The following is a 20,297-nucleotide window of genomic DNA, read 5'->3' as shown; positions in this document are numbered from 1 at the left end:
AGATTGAATGAAAACTAGGTATTTGTATTCAGCAACCCCGGCATCCGACTCTGTACCCCACCCCCTTCACTTCTTTTTATTTATTTCTTAATTTCAGCAAACTGAGCACTGCCACGGAGTATTAAAAGTATGCAACGAGTACTGAGGAGTACACCAGAGTACTGTAAAAACCAAACTGAATTCCAAAGAACCGAGGATTGTCTCAGTATTCCAGAGTACGATAAAGTATCACTAGAGTACCAGAGGTTAAGGCTACAATAGAATGCCGCTGTGTATCTCGGCGTGCTATCCTGTACCACAGAGTGCATGTATGGCGAGTAATACCAAGCACGCAGAGTGCCACTAAGGACCGGGAAGTAGCTCTGACTGGCACGAGGCACCACGCAAGAGCGTAGTTAGAGGAGGCGGCTGTAGAACCGCGTCCGATCACCTGCTCACTGAAGCCGAGGCCGCAAGTATCGGCTCTCACTCATTCTGCGTGACGGGTTCCTTCTCTCCCCACCTCGATTTTTCATCTCCTTCTCTCCCTGCTCTCTGTTTTTCTTTCTTTCTTCCTCTTGTCCCTGTCTTCTCTCTTTCAGGTTTCGATTTTAATACCCATGCTCTTTTCCTCACTCTCTTCTTTCCTCTTTAATCTACCTTTCCTCCCACAACTTCTACTTCCCCTTCCCTTTTTACAAGTCTCCCTGTCTAACTCTCGCCCTCATTCCGCCTGTTTCTTTTCTGACTTTGGTATTACATGCTTCATTTCTTACAATCTCATTGACTCTTCTTTTTTTTTACTCTCCATCCATTTCTGTCTTTCTTTTCCTCGCCCCTTTGTCTTCCTTGCACTACCATTTTCTGGTTTAACTGTTTCCATTTCTCTGTCTTTGCATTGCTATCTCGCCTGTTTCCAAGAAAGAAAGTAAAGGATGGGACGTGGGGTGGGAGGCAGGGGTTGGTTAAGAAAATCGTAAGAAAAGGAAAAAGGATGGGAGATTTAGGGTGTCTTTTTTTAACCGAGTCCGTCTGCCGGTCCATCTTCTCTTTACTTTCTACTTCTCACTGCTCCCTCCAACCTCTCTGCCCTTCTTACTTGTGTTCTTTCTCCCAGTTTTTTAAACCTTTCGTTACCCTTTGTACAACCCCCACTCTCTCTACTCTTCCCTCACTCGTCTGCCTTCCATGTACCCCCTCCCTTTTCTTTTTACTTTGTTACTCCTGCTTGTCTGTCTTCCTTTTTGTGATTTTTTTGTCATCATCTCTTTTTTTCCTGGTGTGTCTCTTTTTAGGTCTCGGCCTGGCGAAAGCAGCGCATGAGCTGCTCTGCCATGCAGAGGGCTTCTTGGAATCAATACGGATTCCGAAGATGTGTCCCATCTACGCCTTCAGCTTTCATTTGTGCGCGTTGTTTGGCATCACAAATTATGCCAAAGGCAGTGCAATGATTTCACTGAAGACATGTCAATCCCTCGTTGTTGCCACCCTGTCACCTTTTAGCCACGCCCACCGGTATTGGATCTTTTACCCGCGGCATCAGACTATGGCCTTTAATTACTGGGGAAGCACTGTTTGTTTCCCCTTCCCTCTATCTCCCTGAACAGACCCTTCCCTGAGTCTTTTGCCTACGTAAAATTTGTTGTAATTATACGATATTTTATCTTAAATGCCAATGCGTTTGTTAAATAGCAGAAGGACGCATCTGCATTATCAAGCGCGTGGTCATTTAAGTACCACAAAGCCTAGACTGTTGATGGCCATGTCAGAGCAGCTCTGGCTCGTATTGGAATTATCAGGTTTAATGTGACCTAGGCGCTACCGAAAAAGAATGCTTGCTGCATACAATTGTCTATGTATCAAGGTCTGGAGTCGAACCTTTAGTCATTTGTACCTGTTATGTTATGCAAAGCTGCGTAGGTCGACAAACACAACAACCGCCCCTTACCTATGCAGAGCACAGGAAGTTAAATGTCTTAAAATTTAAGTTGTCTTTAAACGCTTGTTTTCACGATGTCCCATCCTTTACTTTCTTTTTTGGAAACAGGCGAGATGCAATGCAAAGACAGAGAAACGGAAACAGTTAAACCAGAAAATGGTAGTGCAAGGAAGACAAAGGGGCGAGGAAAAGAAAGACAGAAATGGATGGAGAGTAAAAAAAAGAAGAGTCAATGAGATTGTAAGAAATGAAGCATGTAATACCAAAGTCAGAAAAGAAACAGGCGGAATGAGGGCGAGAGTTAGACAGGGAGACTTGTAAAAAGGGAAAGGGAAGTAGAAGTTGTGGGAGATTAAAGAGGAAAGAAGAGAGTGAGGAATAGAGCATGGGTATTAAAATCAAAACCTGAAAGAGAGAAGACAGGGACAAGAGGAAGAAAGAAAGAAAAACAGAGAGTAGGGAGAGAAGGAGATGAAAAATCGAGGGGGGGAGAGAAGGAACCTGTCGCGCAGAATGAGTGAGAGCCGATACTTGCGGCCTCGGCTTCAGTGAGCAGGTGATCGGACGCGGTTCTACAGCCGCCTCCTCTAACTACGCTCTTGTGTGGTGCCTCGTGCCAGTCAGAGCTACTTCCTGGTCCTTAGTGGCACTCTGCGTGCTTGGTATTACTCGCCATACATGCACTCTGTGGTACAGGATAGCACGCCGAGATACTCAGCGGCATTCTATTGTAGCCTTAACCTCTGGTACTCTAGTGATATTTTATCGTACTCTGGAATACTGAGACAATCCTCGGTTCTTTGGAATTCAGTTTGGTTTTTCCAGTACTCTGGTGTACTCCTCAGTACTCGTTGCATACTTTTAATACTCCGTGGCAGTGCTCAGTTTGCTGAAATTAAGAAATAAATAAAAAGAAGTGAAGGGGGTGGGGTACAGAGTCGGATGCCGGGGTTTGGCACAAGTTCCTCTCAGCATTTTGCCCTGCTGCAGAGAATCCCTATTAAGGCTCCACCTTTTACCATCGATCCGTACCATCCTTCTCGCTGTTAGACGAGCTTGCCTTTAAAAATGGTGTCTCCAGCAAGAGCCTGACCAGAGCCTTACCATCCGCACAGCAACAATACCAGGAACAGGAGCATAGGCCCCAAAATCTGCATTTGATTGGTTTCTAAAGGCAGGGCTTAAGTCCAGTTCAGAGACCAAGGCAAAAGATGTCGAGCAAGTTGGAGCATCAATGATAATATTGAGAGGATGGTCCAGGCCTATCTGGATGACCCAACAGATGTCTATCTGGATCAAAACCCATTGGTTTATTTGTATGGGAAGAGGCATCAATGGCCAGTGTTCAACAGGCTAGCAATAACGTTTCTGGCTTATCTGGTTTCCAGTGTGTCTGCTGAGCATGTGTTTAGTGCAGCTGGTAAAGTTGTCACAGTGAGCAGGACCAGTCTCTCGCCCCAAAATATGGAAAGATTAACCACAATCAAAGTTAATCAGCACTTTATGCCACCGAATTACACCATACCTGGAGTATGGCAGGAGGAGGATGAGGGTGATTGGGCAGACTCAGCTCATGGTGGTGTGTTAGCTGACCAACTTCTAGATGAACCACCTGTGTTTGAGGGCAAACTTGACTTCCCTGACTACTAAGTAGGCCTGGACCACCACAGAACTTTCTGTCGCCAAACTGCTTTGACAAAAAAAAAGGATATAGCTATGGAAACAATATATTGTTTTGTTTGTGTCTGACTGTCTAATGCAGCCCCACCATTTAAGACACATGTATGGCCGGATTGAAGTTGGACCAGTGTGCAGTGACGAAGCCTCCCCCACCAATCCCTTCAAGGACATTGGAGAGACAATGCCTGCCTCCATCCTGTGTCTATCCTTTTTTTCATTCCCTAACAGGACTGTCCCAGAATATTTGATTTAGAAGACGGGTCAATGTGTGTTGCTTGAATCAAAGAAGATCAGCAATGCACCACCTTGCTTGACTTGGAACAGGTAAGTAATGCACCAATGAGTGATATATGAGTCATTGTGAGTGTTGAGATGATTCATGTGGTGGCAGACAGTGAGGATGGGTGAATATAATTTGTAAGCTTGATTGTGCTTGTGATGATTTACAATGTTGGTGGCCTAATAGGTGAATTTGTTTTTCCTGAAGGTGATGTTTCCTTCCCCTTTGACACTTAGTGAGATTTGTTTACCAGGTCCACACTGCTTTGTTCCAGTTCACACTCCTCAAAGATCAGACCAGTTTGTTTAGCAAACAAATAAAAATCTACACAAATAATTTACTTAATGTTTCTCTTGTTCTTCATCAACAGCATTTCACTACAGGTCAATCTCTCTCATTTGGGCTGGGAATCGGAACGGAGATGGACATATTCGTTACTAGGGGTCAGGAGGATGATGGAAGCACTCAGGGCGGGACTACCTCAACAACTGCCAGAAGGAGGAAGTTATCAGCTACTTCAGGGAAACCAACATGGTGATGATGATTCTAAGAAACTTACTCAACTCTGTGGACTGGTGAGAGGTGCATTGATTTGGGAAATGCAATGCCGCCGAGTGTGTGTGCTGGCTTGCTCAAATTTGAAACTATGTGGTTGGGTGGGGGCATCTGTTGGTGTAGGTAACTGGAGACAGACATGTAATGATGTCACATTATCACATTATGCACATGCTAGGCAAAATGACAGTTGCAAATTTGACCAGCCTGGTACATGCAACCACTTGTTTGTGATTGTTTGTTTTTGTAATTGCTCTCACTTAATTGATCACACATGAGTCATAAACGGAATGATTGCAGTGGACTATGCTCTTGCTCTGACTCTGAGTCTTCTATGTACACTCCACCTGAAGCTTACCTTATGTCCGTCTCCTTGACTCTACAATATTGTTTCTATTTTGCAATCCGCAGGGCTTCTCTTCTCCTGCACAAAAGGCAAAAGCACCATAACACTCATGCTTACCTTACCAGACTGCTTCAGCCAGGCACCCAAGGTTGACAGACAATCCAAGAAGAATGCAAATGAACCGCCCAATTTGGCAATCCAGCATCATTTTCCTTTTAAGAATCATTTTTTAGAACTGTGTGGGTTCGCTTCACGCCTCCATAATTAGTATTTACTATTTTTCAAACCTAGGTGACAGAACATTTAGATATATTTAATAACTTGGGTCTCTGGGTCTGATGGACTGTTTGTAATGCATTTAACTGTACAGAGTCACATTCATTCCTTCATTTCCTTCCATAACAGATTGATGGCGATGATGTGCTGCTCATTGCCCAGATGAATATTGTTCTTGTGTAGTGTTTGTCTTTGTCACACCTTTCTCCAAATCCCCTTTCCCATTCATTCATCAAACCCCTAACCCTCTTCCCCTGGGCTGTGTGATTTATTGAGGTGTGACTTAAATTACATCATAAATTGATCACACACTTGGTGGGGCGGATGTGGTGAAAGCAACACCAACAGTGCAGAATCTTCTTTTACCTAACCCATACATAAAACGTGCTCCATATTTTAGATATAGAAGAACATCGTTCATTAGCATCATCATTCAGGTATTGTGTTGCGTAAAGACTTAACCTTGTTCACTCCAGGCTTTGAGTCTACTTATTGACTCGAGGATTTCGTAACATTAGTTTTAATTAAAATACTAGTTCACCATTGCTCAGAAGTTACTATTGCTATTTGTTGTTATATTATCACTATCCGGTATTCTTTCTTGTGTAGTAGTTTGGTCCCAGTTCTTTGTAAAGCTACAATATAATAACCCATTAATACAGTGCTTTTATTTGAATTTAGTTGCCTGCAATGAAGAATCCTTCTGATTAAGCCTGCAGTTGGACTTCACCTAGTTGTGAGTGGAACATCACTTTTGATTCCTTCCCTGTTAGTGTGCTACCCTGTTACTACCACCACCACCATAAGATGGCACCTTGGGAAACCCTGCAGTAAGACAACTGAGAGAGGTAACAGCCCTCGCTTCATCTACTCAGGTAAGAGAACTATGGAGCGTTGTTGTAGGTTATATGGTAATATATGGAATTTGGAAATACCCCTGCCCCCATTGCTCAATATAGTTGCAGACTGCAGAGACTATAGAGTAGTAGGACAAGGGTACCATATAACTAATTGTTATGCACTTTTTAAAGCAGATTTTAAAAACAGGCTGCGCAAAAAGGCAGCAGTGCAAAGAAACCCACAAAAAGATTAGAGGCATAAATAAAGTAAAATACATATGTATTTCCCTTTTTAACAACATAATAAAACCCACCCCTTCCACCTACAACTGGCCCACCCATTTCCCCAAACAAATCTTCTCATCCCCAACCAGTGTACAACAAAAAGTCCAAATAAAATTCCCAATCTCACTCCCATCATTCCCATCCTCTCTACCCAAAACATGTCCCTCCCACCAAAACAAATATTTAAAAAGGGGATAAAGAGGAGGACACTAGATACTGGCCAGAGTCTTTTACAGGTGCCCCTCCATTCTTGCCTGCCTGCCTTCGATGCACACCAGCCTCAGGAGGATGCAGCGCTGGAAAGTGTGGTCTGTAATCAAGTGGGGGCAACAGTGGTGGTATGATGGGCGGAGGCCAAACTGCGGCACCTGCTTTGTTGTTGTTGGGAAGCTGAAGGTGCTGTCTAAGGGCCTGGGCAGTTGCCTCTGCCTCCGCCTCCTCTGCTGCTGATATTTGGCCCATATGACCTTTAGCTTCTGCTGCTGCAGCTGGGCTGCTATATCCTGCCTTGAAGGAAGAGCAGCAGGAGTAGTTATATCAAGAAAGAAAAAAGACAAATTGTAAACAATGCTCTGTTGAAAGCACTTGTTTAAAATTATATAGTGGCACAGTAGCAGTACATTGCTGGTCCCCTAGGGCCATTTGATTTTGATGTGATTAGAGTTACAGCCATTACCCACACATGCCTCACATAAAACTAAAGGCAAATGGCAAATGCACTAACTGTCTGAAAGGAATTAAGGCAGAATAATTAGCACACCACTTTTAAAAAAGTTTTTTTTTCTTTACAAGGATTTCCTAGTAAAAACGAAACTTTGTGTTGAAAAAATAAATTACCTCTTATTAATGAGTAAGGCATTCTTGTTGTACCAAGGTAGTGGAGGCATTCTAGCTGGTGCCCTAATTGTTAATTGTCGTACTTTGCTACTCTCTGCAGTCTGCAGCTGTAATGGACAATTATCTTATTGCAATGGCCCTGCTCAACTTCAAAATGCTTTTCAATTTTACCCTGGCTACAAGGCAGATGAATAATAATGAATGATACACATCACGTATAAAAAATCATGAGGATATCTTGTCTGCCGTAAGTAGGCGGTGGGAAAAACGATGCACTGCAGTACAGGGAAAGGTTTAAGGAACGGGATATAGATTATATTTGGCACGTTCATCTCAGACTATCCCATCCACAAAAGTCAAGGCATTTAGGGGCATATTTACAAGCCCCTATCCCCATCACAATATCACTTTCAGTGACGTTGTGATGGCGATAGGGGCCTCGCCTTATTTTAAAGGCAGTGTTAAGCCACTTAATGTGGCTTAACTCTGCCTTGTAAATAAGGCACCCTTTCACACTGTATTTAGCGTAAAAGGGGAGAGCAATAGGAGTTGTGGTGGGCGTTCCACCGCAACACCCATTGATTTTGACGCTGCCTCCTATTTACAAGGGCAGCGTAAATAGAAGGCAGCGCCAAAATTAAGACCAGGGAAAACCTGGTCTTAAACAGGCAAAATGAGGAGAAATGCTTTATTTCTCCTAGTTTTTGCACTTTCCGTATGTGCTGCTTGTGCAGCACACATAGAAACAGCAAATTGCCTGTGATTGTTTATGTACAGGAAGGTGACACTTTCTGCACATAAACAATCAAACAAATATGATGTTTTGCAACTTCTATGTGTGCTGCATTAAGTAGCACACATACATGCTTCAAAACGCCATGAATGATTGTTTATATGCAGGAAGGGAGACCGTCCTGCACATAATCAATCATTTCCCCCAACGCAGAATCCCTTGCACTAGGGTGCAAGGGTGCTTACGCTAGCGCTAGGCAGCTGAACTCAGCGCCAGCGCGCGGGGAAACGCAGGGGTGCGCAGCATTCTTATGAATACAGCGCATCCCTGTGTTTTCAGAATGGAGAAGCGTGGCGTTAGCCAAGTTTGCTTAATGCCACGCTTTTCCCTTCTATTGTAAATATGCCCCTTAGTTCCACTTTACCCCCTTGCCTCACCCTCCATCACACTAATTATTTCCAACAAATACATTCGCTTAGGAAAGGAAACTTAGTTTACTCTACTGCAGAGTAAGTTATATCAGATTAGGCCGGGTAAGTAGTAGACATTTTGCTACAGAATAGTGGGGTGTCGCCGATCACCACCATGTGCCTAACCTTTGGCTAGTAGTAAGTTACTGTGGTTAATAAATGTTGAACATTGAGGGGTCCACCCTGACCATGGCCACTCAAGCCTTATCAACAAAAGTGCAGAATACCTTACTTGGGCATCCAATCTTCATAGTGCCTGACCTAAAATGAGTTCCCCGAGTCATACTGTACCAGTCCACAAGATATATAAGGGGAGAGGCAAAGCTTACTAAAAAGCAGAAGAAACAAAGCTGCAGACAGACTAGTACAGACAGTTTGAATTCAAGTACAGAAACTTATAATATAGAAAATAAGTAAATATGATAATGCTGGGATAAGAAGAAATTACCAACATTGGATAGAATGAAGAGGAGTTGGCAAAAACATAGGAGACAGGCACAGTAAAAACAATACAAATGAAAAATTAGTCTAAATGTTGAGTGGTAAAAGCTGGGGAAATAATATTTCTATTAATAGGAGGACTTACTGGAGCCAGCAAATCCATCGTAAACAGCGCTTGTCGAGGCACCCCCAGCTTCCTCAACCCCTCTGTGGCTCGCTTCTTGCCCCTGGATGCTGATGTAAGAAATAAAGAAGATGAAATAAAAAAGATTAGTGGTACAGTTAATCTCCCCAAAAATATTTTGACAGGTAAACGCAGTAACATTATAGTTTTCGAAAAAGCAGATTGCCTATAGTAGTAATATCGAGTGGACCTATTCCTAATTTTCCAAACCTAACCCTATTCATTCCAAATTCTACATTTTGGAACTCCTAATACATTGATCTGTGCTTCTCATCTCATTCTCAATCTCAACACCCTTTGACAGGTCAACTCAGTTTGCATTGTTGTCAATGCATAGATGCATGCATGCGTACACATCACTGGGAGATTGCTTGGGACAGTACAAGCTACAAGAAAGGCACGGAGAAGTGGGAGAATGCTAACTCACTAATATTATTAACTACCACTATCATAGAGACAGGAAGACAGAGGAGTCTTTGCATCACTTCTTAAATAATCAGCCCAAGCGAGCGCCAATGAGTACAATTAGGTAGCACCAACCACCTGGCTAGGCCACATATTATTTGTAACATAAACTTAACTTAACTCTGACTGTTAGCAGCATTCTTTTTGGCAAAACAAAATTTTAGCATAAAAAGAACACAACAAATAAATAGTTACTCACCGAGCCCTGCAACCTCCACACCCAGCAGGTCCTTGTCTGTGTTCAGGATGTAGGCCTATCGCTACGTCTGCTGTTGTTGGGTGTGCACTACCACAGAGCTGCGGCGCACAGCCCTGCACAACCCAGCACACCCTCCCCCACCACTTTTGATGCTCCCGGAGGCCATACCCACTGCCAGGCCTGCCGCCTGCTGTCAGGGTGGAGGGGAGGTGGTGCTGCACATAAAAAAACTAGCGCAGCCACCTCCATCTCTGAAAGAATGTCATGGGACTGTACCCCTTCGCAATCGTACCGACCACAAGATAGGCGGCTGGCATGGCGGGTGGTTCGGGGGAGCCTGGCACTGCCATGGAAGGAAGGAATAAAAAAAATAAGAAAGTAAAGCAAAAACTGAAAAAATTTAAAAACTCACAAAAAAACGCACGTTTGATAGGGGGGGGATTAAAGAACGATTAAAACGTAGGCCCATCACCATAAACAGAGCAAAAAACAAGATGGCCGTGCCCATGCGAACCGCGTGGTGCCGTTTGTGCATGATTTCTGCCACCAGAACACACTTCGCGCTGCATATGATGTATTATGCGTGACTTTACAATTGAGTGCGGTGATGTGGACCAACAGCTGATGCGTGGTACTTGGTAGGGCTGACAACATAGATCTGCGCTCAATCAAAAAAAGGCAATAAAAGTGTAGGAAATTAGACCTTTATTTACGCCTCGGTTAGTTCCCTCGGCAATCACGTTTAGCGCCGATTCAGAATCTGTAAGCATCTGAAAAAATGTATATGCCATGCACAATGAACTTAATTTCACAATACTAATTGCAATGGATCTCGGGCAAGGCTGTATAGTAAAAAGATGGCTCCCCCTTTGCATAGACCCCAGATCATTTGTGTGAGATTTCCAAGCTGTGCACGCCTTTTAATGCCAGCTTTATGCCAGCCTACATTACAAACACCAGCTTGCACTCTAGAGTAGCTGCACTGGCATGCAAAGCAAGGCCTAACAAAATCTGCTGCCCAGACAGCAGGCGAGAAAAGACTGAGCTCCTATTAATCAGCAGCATGGTATTTTTGAACAGCAAAGTCTACATTATCCAATGTCTCTATCTGTCATCGGCTAAAACACTTAGCTCCTGACCCATTAATTGCTCTAATTACACAGTCATTGCTGCTGATGCTTCAATGTCAATTTCGACAATTGTTTTAAGATGGATTAAGCTAACACATCTTGGTGAGATGTTGGAATCAAGCCTCATAAATGGCTTTCACAGCGCTCCTTCTGCGTGTCTTGGCCTGGTTCATAAAAGGGAACGCTGCTGTTGTGTTTTATATAGAAGGGCATATCAGGAGAGAGCTCTAATGGGCTCGTATATTTACATAGGAGCGCCAGCATTCACAGGCTCTGCTGTTATGTAGACCAGATGGAGCTAATAGCACGTCACATTGAAAAACCACTAAATATATGACTTTGTCAGACAACAAAACTCTTTAGTAGAGGGTAGCACCAATTTAAGAGGCACCAGGGAGAGCAGCAGCCGGGAGAGCTGGTATTTGCAGGAGTAAAGGCAGTGGTAATTTATTAATGTAAAATAAAATGTTCGATGGTGTGTGATGCACCTTTCAAAGAGAGTGGCAATTCTTTTCCTTCATACAGCCCAAAAATTCCCTTGTGTCAATAAATGTTTAATTAATAAAATCGACACTATCACGCATAACATCAACACCATAAACATAAATACTTAAAAAATATACATCTCCTAATCCCATTCTGACTCTCCCTCCAACCCTACACTGTCTGACCGCTGGCCTACAAGTTACTACACAATGATGACATTATCTTCACATAAACTGGGAAATTGTGCCCCTTTTAGAAGCCATCATAAACATTTGTAATGCCTTCCTCTGCACCCGCTTCTTCACCCCTCTCTAAAGAGAAGTCATATGTGGCAGCCTCTTCTCAAAAACCCAACTTCAACAAGCATTGGCATAGCCAATAGGTCTCGCCTTTGGGACCTTATAAGTGTTTAGCCATGCAACAGTTGCATAACTAAATACTTATAAGGTCCCAAAAGCGAGACCTATTAGCTATGCCAAGCGATCAAACATAAAAGCGGCCGCAAAAGTGAAAGTAATTGCGGCAAGGCACCGCGCGCGCGCCCGCGCACATGCACTGTAGCTCTAGGCTGGCCTGGTAGCACTTTTTGGAGCCCTCTCAATAAGTCTCGCCAGACCAGCGGATGCGCTGGGTCAGGCGAGACCTGAAAATGATGCACCCTCCAGGTATCGATCCATCATCCACAGCTCACTCCTAGGAAAATCCTGAAGAGCACAATTGCAACCAGACCTAGTAGCACCTTTATATCTACAAGCTACTTCAATCCCTCTGTAGTGCATAAGTGAAGGAGTAGTCAAGAGTCATGGAAACAGAGTACTTTCATGAACCTAGGACTTTATTGGCTCAAAGGCAAAGAGTCTGCTGGTCTCCAACCAAGCATTACAGAGAGCAAAATCCAACTGGCCATGAAAGGTAAAGCCAGAATATTCAAAGGAATCACTGTCGAAGACCAACAGGTCACAAGTGACAAAAGGTAAGCAAGGACAGGCAAGGAAGAAAGAATAATAACAAACAAGCAAGTGATTTATGGCTCAATCGTGATTACCTAACTATGTGCCTGATGTACTATTCTAATTCGTAAAGCCACCGATGTGCAATTTGAGCACCAACTGGTGGGCGAATGGGAATGTAATTTGCAATGAGCCCTAGGTACCAATAAGTCGCATTGCAAATTGCCCGTTCACAGGCCTTCACAAAACCTGCTTATGAATATTACCTGAGCAGGTCACAGTTTGCAAACCTCTGTGATTGGCTGCAGGCAGTACTGTCAGGACAACTGCCTGATTAAACCCCCATCTGCCCCCTCGCAACGGCGGACGGACGATTTCCTACGGGAAGACCTCCCCCTTTGGGAATCAAGTACAACACCTTTTGAGTGGTTGTGGTATGCGGCTACAATTGAGTTCACAAAACAATTTTACATTTGTCACTAAATCGCACCTTGGAGGAAAGTTGTCTGTAATACACAGGATTGCACCTTGGCTGAGGCAATTTTTCACCGTCATTTACACAACCTAATGAGGTGCACAGGCAACAGTTAGCCACCTGACAAGTTGAATCAGTTGGTAAAAAGTTTGTTTTGAAATTCCCATTTCACCAGGTGCCAGAATTAGGACAGATCAGTGGGTTACGAAATTTGCTGAAGAAAACTGTTTAACCAGGAGGTCACATGTTCAGGTTTCATTCCTCCTCAATCTTCTTGGGTCAAAAAGGCATATTATTGAGTTTGGTAAAATAGCTTCTGATAACAGTGCATAGATTTCATTCACTTTGTAAAGCGTGCTTTCTAATTGTAGGAACAGCACACATTCCCTTCCATAGAAAGAACATGATTTTCATTCAACTGTGTTGCACAATCAGATCCCTGGTGTTTTTTAGGTCTCGGGACCATCCGGTCTGCCGAAGGCAGAACCGGAAGTCGAGAGATTTAATGTTTTGGAGAAGAGGGGCTTGAACCCGCCCCTCTTCTCCCCTGTTCTCCATTGGCTGGCCTCTTCAATGCTGGCCAGCCATTGGAGAAGAGGTCCCGTCACTCCGATCATGCCCCGTCCTTTTCGGATCGGGGGGGCGTGTTTTTTGCAGAAAGCCTAATTATCTCCTCCAGCCAATGGCTGGAGGAGATAACAGCAAAACACGCCCCCGAATCCGAAAAGGACGCTGCGTTTCTCCGAGGCATTTCTGCTCTGCCTCGGAGAAAGGCAGTTGTCTCTCTCTCTCTCTTTTTCTGTCGTGTTTCTTTCTCTCCCCCTTTCTTGTTATTGTTGCCAGCGCTCTTCCTAACCCCTCGGGTCCCCGAACGCCCACCCCATCCCGCGGCCTAGCGGATTTGTAACTCCGCTCGGCAGCAGTAGTTCTGTGTTTTTTTCGCTCTCTCTCCTGCTGCCGCCTTGGGCCCTGCGGACGCAGGGAGAGGGAGGGAGGCAGCCAGGGAGAGTTGGGAAGCACGGGGGGAGGAGGAGAGGGGGAGTGGTGACTCGACTGTCCATGAAAGGGAAGCCAGATTGAGCGAGCCGAGAGCGTGACGTTATCGCCTGTGAGAAGGGGTGCCCGGGACTCCATTAACGCCAGCCGAAGGAAAGAGTCACCTCTAAGGGGTGTGTGAGCCGGGCCGGGCGGCTTCAAGTGTGGAACGTTGAGGCAGTTGATCCCTTTCTCCCCCCCTTGACGGACGGTTCCATATTGGGGTCCGCTTGTCGCTGACGGACTCGCCCCGCTGAAAGTGAGTCCAAGGCTGGGGCCGGCGCCAGAGGCCGGGCGCCCCTTGGGGTCCGCTCAGGCTGGGGGGGTTTTCTAGCTGCTAGCCCCGAGAGTGCGCACTTGCTCCAGCTGGGAAGTTTTCCTTTAATTCCAGGTCCCGTTTTCTATAAGTAAAACCTGTCGGGCGGCTTTGTTTGGCACTGGAACAGGTGAACAACGGTTTTTATTTAACGAAAGTGAAGGTTGCCGCTAAAGGGCGGTTTCTCCTCACTGTACCCTGCCAATCAGCTTCGGGTGTCCTTAGTGGCAGGACGCGAGGAGCGGTGCTGTCAGGACACGTGTCCTAGACCTGCATTTTATTTGGGCAAAAAGTTGCTCTTTTGGTATAGTAAATAATTGCATAGTGTGTGCTGTTTAATCAAGCCCATGATTATTTGGTCACACTTTCCCCACCCATTTGGCTAGTTTTAAAATATTTGCGCACAGCGGTATTTGCTCAACTACTTTTATTGTAATTGAAAAGCACATATAGTTTAACAAAATCCCTAGTTTAACGATCTGCCCCAAATCCTGTTTGCATTTGAGTAATTATGACATCAGCCATCACATGGACACGCCCCTTACATAAATTAAGCCCACGCGACTCTCCCTCCAGCCTGCACTGCATTAATGCCATTTGCTCGATTGCAATCGGCTGATTTTGATGAGCGCTGCATGTTGCGTCTGTTTGGGCCAGCCGCATCTACGTGCTTCGTATAACGGAACAGGCATCGATTACATCTGAACGTGCTGGGATCTAGGCTCGGGAGTTGGAAATACTGTGCTTGAGGGGGCCTCTGTGTGTGTCTGTACAGTTCTGGAGCGGAGCATGCGCTGCAGCTAATGCCATTTCCTCTACCCCACTGACAGGAAGGAATCATGGCCCTGGACGGCATAAGGATGCCAGATGGCTGCTATGCGGATGGGACGTGGGAATTAAGTGTCCTGGTGACGGACCGCAATCGGGATGTCACCCTCAGGGTCACGGGGGAGGTGCACATCGGGGGAGTGATGCTGAAGCTGGTGGAAACACTTGGTAAGTTTCATTTGGTTAGGGCGTGGTCCTTGCCAAGTCTCTTAATGTTGTTTTCGTTTTTAAAAACCTTCTGTGCAACGAGTTTGTGTTAAAGCCCCTTTCGCTCAGCGCACGTGTGACTTGTGTTAACGTGTTTGTTATTTGCCTTTCTTTATGGCATCGGGCCGTCGTCTGTGTGAACATTTTCTCCATGCAGTAAATGGCGCGAAATATACCTTTAAGTTCCCAAGTTTTGATATATGTTGCGTTATGATTATTTTTTTTTTCTCGGCATACCTTCAGTAAAAGATTTTTTCCCCTGAAATATTTAAGCATTTTTCGTTTGAGAAGTGGTTTGTCTTCTAAGATGCATCCAAACCTTACATTGCACAATAGTTTTAATTATTTTTGGGTGTGTAAAGCCCCATGGTATGTATCCCAGAGGCAGAATTATAGTTCCTTTTAGGGATGGCGAGTGAACATCTAAGGTTGTTAGAAAACTATAGCCTGGTAATGTTGGGTGACAAGTAAAATGTGACTATCCTATTCAAAACGTGCAACATGCTGTCCTTGAACTGAACATTAATGTCTGAGGAAACTACTTTCATTAATAGGAAACACTCTTGTATGGTCATTAAGAGCCAAACACTAGTGTTAACAAGCATTTACAATGCAATGGTCTCGGCATTGGTAAAGTTAGAGCTATTGGCATTGCTCATGACATTATTTTTGTTTATGTTTTTGTTTTTAAAACATTTAAAGAAACGTCATTGTTATTTACAATATCAATAGCTTAATCACTCTCAAATGCGAGACCTATTGCATTTGCACCCACACACAGAGCCACCTACACACACACTGATTAAGCTATTGACATTGTAAACAACAATGCAGTTTCTCTACATGTTTTAAAAACAAAAACATAAACAAAAAAAATGTCATGAGCAATGCCAATAGCTCTAACTTTAACAATGCCGAGACCGTTGCATTGTAAATGCTTGTTAAGCAATACTATCATCTGGACTGCAGCTTGCCACGTTGCATGGAGGGCGACATAGAGGGGACAGCATCCTAATGTTGCTCTCCTGTTAGATAGGATGGTAGCAGTCAACATAGGACAGCAGTAGGTAGAGAGGGCTTCTCACCGCTTTGTTTCTGTTGTGGTTATCCATAGCTAATAGTAGTGCAATGCCTGGTCAGGAACTAAGTGTAATTATAGATGTTAATAAAGTGTGTGGTAATGCATACCTTCTTGTTTTCTTCAGGAGTTCAAACAATGTGAATGATGGGTCACTCCTTTGTGGCCAGAGCAGCACAGAAGGCCAGAGAAAGGATGTGGAACAACGGCTTCAGTAACATTCAATTGACTGGATGGGAAGCCCAGGAATGAGATGGACCATGCTCGAACCTAATTTTCCCCAGCTATTGGGGAAGAGAGGATGTACAGCAGACATACTGATAATCCATCTGGGAGGAAATTATTTGACCTTCTATCGGAGGAGACCACTTTTGCAGGCCATGAGATAGGGTCTTGCCAGCATGGATACCCTAGTGGGAAGCAGCTAAACAGTATGTTCTGAAATCATCCAAGCAGGTTGTGGCGGGAGGCTAAATCACCTGCAGCTATTGAAATGTCATGGCTAAGAGTTAAGCTGTCACTACAGAAATCTGCAAAGAAGTGTGAATTGGGCTTCATCAGTCATAGCCTTTTGAGCAGGCATCTGAGCAGTAATTTTTTATCAAATACGGTACACCTGTCCAATACTGGCACAGACATTTTCTTGCTTAACATTAGGGATGTGTTGGAAAGGAGCTAGCTGTACGTAATGGAGATGTGAAGTGAGCACAGGTGGGGTTTCTCAGGTATCGCAAGATGCTAACCCGAGGCTTAGCGGAGTTACAGGGTGATCTTAAAGCTTTAAACAACTAAACGGATCCTCCAGATAGGGGATCCTGGAGCCAGGCGGGAATTCCTCAGGTAATTTGAAATCTTTACAGCAGGGCTTGGGATGTGTGATGGTGCTCCTTAATACCTCAAGGCACAGTTGAAACCCTGAGCAACTGTGGAGATGGGCCGGGCTCTTGGTCTGACTTGTCAGAAGTATCTCGCAAAAGTAAAGAGCAGAGTGGCAACCCACTTTAAGTGAATTACTTATAATGAACAAGCTATAAAGAATCTAAGCACATTGTTATTGAGACCACCAACAGGACAGCTCTAGTTTTCTCAGGATGGGTGTCAGCTGTTCAATAAACTCACCGTCAACACCAGAATTGCCCATAAGCTAACCCAAACTGTGTAAGCAATAAACATTCAACATATTTTATCCACAGGGTGTTGGTGTTATTTATTGTGTCGCATGCATGGTATTGTTATTATACAATCCCAAGGGACCTCACATGCAAAAAGAGCCTCGGTAGGAATGCTATGCAGCCCAACGTCTGTGCTTTTGTCACCTTAATGTTCCTGCTTGGGCCAGGAAGGACTTTAAATAATTAAATAAATCCTGCACAAGGGCTGCCAGGCCTGGGCTCCTATCTGGGTGTTGGTGGCTAGCTGGGAAATAACTGCTTAGATACAAGCTCCTCAGATGTTCACTGAGCACTCAGCTAGATCCAAGGTGCCCACTGACAGGAATCTATAACCAGCTTCTCCAAGGCTCACAAAAGACCAGAAGATAGCGCTTTAAGGCGGGCATCAAGGCAAGGTAAGCATCCTGGGCTCCAGATAAGGTTTGAAAGAAAGGCTGCTTTATAGCCTTCTCTGTAGGGAGAGACTGGATTAAAACGTATTGATGCAGTATTGTTGTTATAATCTATCCTTTGACATATTAACTCATTGGTGCCCACTGTAAATAGGCATATCAATAACCACTACCTCCTGGTTGTACTGTTTGCCCTTCTGTCTTTGTAATTGTTCAAAATGTTTCCAGGTTCAGCACCTCACTTCAGGCGTCGACTTTGAGTCGGGTGGTGACTGTAAAGCATGCGATGAATCACCATGTAATTTTGTGTACTGCTCTTTGCTTGCACCATGTGCTTGAGATGTGATTTAGAAAATGCAAGATAAACAAATATACTTTGTCTAAGCAATGGTATAGGACTTATTCCTGTACAGTTTTTACAGGCATCATAAAACACAGCTTCCGTGGGAGAGGCCGTGAAAGGCAACTAGGAGGCCAAGAGGCGGTGATCTCCATGAAAAGTAGACCAAGGGCCATATTACGAAAAGTACCCCTGTGTGGAACAGGCATATGTGCCCTCTTTGTGTGCCCCTGGAACAGTTTGGTATTACAGAAGGGGCCGCAGATGCTTGTGTAGCCCCTTCTGTAATATTGATAGCATTGGTGGGCATGTAATCGTGAAAGAGCATTCCCTCATTTAAATGAGGGAGTGGGCTCTATAAAAATTAGGTAATCACTTTGCCTCTGCGCCAACACCGTATTACTGATGTGGGCGCAAAGGGAAACATGTTATTAGAAGACATCGCAGGGAAATGAGATGGAAGGGGAAGAGCAGGAGTGAAACGAGCAGCATCAAAATAGCATCCATGTTAACTAATATGGATATTTTATAAAAATGTGACACAACTAAACTACATCAATAAACACACTTCTGCACACCATATTAAATTAGTATCAAGTACAAAGATATTAGTTCAACATTTGCGCCTCAAATCTGTCATACAAATCATACGTTTTCAATACTGTCACACAAAATGATGCTGAAAAAAAGAACCTTTACAAATCCCCCCTCTTATTATTCTATAATCACTAAAAACACACAAATACAACTTTATTAATCAGGAAAGTATTCAGCCAAAATTGTCATAATTTTCAGTTGCTTTCTGGAATTCTACTCTGCAATCTTCATCTGGTTGTAGACATGAACCTATTATTATCTATTTCCATTTCGATGAATTTCTTTCTTTTCAACAACATATTTTCAACTTTACCTTTGTTTTTACATCTACTAATCATACACTCAGAACATTTTAGCAAAAGAAACAGAATTATTGCACAAATCATCACGATTATTACAAGTGTTAGTATTAATCTTAAAGTATTCCGACCCATATTACCTAATCATTCACCAACCTTGCCAAAACCCTTCCGTTCCTGAACTAAAACACTCCTTAAAGACATTTAACTTTTTCGATGTGTGATGCGGAATGCATCACACATTCTTTTAAATTCTTCTGGGAAGGAGGAATTTTTCCTGAAAAGAGTCCACAAGAAATTTAAAAGAATTGTCACAAAAACATCAATCTAAGCATAACAATATATAGGTTCTGGATATTAGATTGTTTTGGTAATTGGATACATATGTGGATGGGCCACAAGCTTGACCCTGCACAAAAGAAGATGTGGGCCATCAGTGTTTTTTTTCTGTTAAAAAAAGATATGAGGATAAGAGTGTATAATTGTTTCAATGGCTGAATATCTTTTGTAATCATTGAATGAGTTGGATATGGACACTATTGTTGGCAATAAAAGAAAATAAAATAAAAACAAAACCGGATTTATAGATATCTTGAGTAGTTTTTGATATAATTATTAGAATCCATAGGTCAAATTACTTAGACTGCCCAATAGTAATTAAGAAATTATTGTCACTTAAATAAGCTTATTTGACAATTGACCAATTTTCACATCATTTATTGCTACACCTAAAGAAGGAATTATAGCACCCAAAATATCTAAAACAACTTGTCCAAAACTACATCCCATCCTTTTCGTACTATGTTCACTATCTATTTCATTCATATGATAAACCATAGTAAACATGAAAGCTAAATACAATGACCCAACCCAATTTCTTGGCATGTTAACATGAGCAGGCTGGCCACACATATATTAAATTCTCCTCAAAAGTGGCTGTCCACACTCAAAATAGTTTCCACTTACTTCATAAGTTCTGCCGCAGACACTCTCCCCTAGAAATTCAGCCTTTCCTCCTATCAAAGGACTACACCTAACCATACACAACTCACCTTTTCATTCTTGTTCCACTCTCAATCTAGGATACGACCTTGGCAACCTGAGTTCCTTTTCTTCTTTTATCTGCTAATGTAACCTTCTGTTCCTCTCAATGCCTCACAATATTTACTCTTCTCTCATTGTATGCTCTAATGAAATCATGCTCTTCACTAATCAAAATACACACATAACCTTGATTAGTAGTTTTATACATGTTTTTGCAATCACTTCAAAAATGTGTTATATTTAATTTCTCTATCATCTTCTGTAATAGATGACCTTTTACAGAAAAATTAAATTAGTCAAATAGGAAGAAAGAAAATTATCATTATTAAATATAGCAAAATAACCTTACATGAAAGTGTGTGCGAAATCAGTAGCTGCACAGATGTCGTCCCCTCCTCTGCTGAAGTAGGAAGGTAGGCACATACAAAAAGCACACTAGC

General features: G+C 43.3%; 1 long non-coding RNA gene across 1 annotated transcript; it reads left to right on the top strand.

Annotated features, from left to right (window-relative positions):
• The first annotated feature begins 13,705 nt into the window (after positions 1-13,705).
• On the top strand, positions 13,706-17,128 carry LOC146866200 (uncharacterized). The gene is made up of 3 exons (XR_014976770.1): positions 13,706-13,843; positions 14,731-14,896; positions 16,141-17,128. It is a non-coding gene; the product is annotated as an uncharacterized LOC146866200 (long non-coding RNA).
• Positions 17,129-20,297: the final 3,169 nt, after the last annotated feature.

Source organism: Triturus cristatus, chromosome 2_1, assembly GCF_964204655.1.
Source record: "Triturus cristatus chromosome 2_1, aTriCri1.1, whole genome shotgun sequence".
Lineage (NCBI taxonomy): Eukaryota > Metazoa > Chordata > Amphibia > Caudata > Salamandridae > Triturus > Triturus cristatus.
Note: the sequence above shows the minus strand (reverse complement) of the source record. Positions and strands in the feature narration are given on the sequence as shown.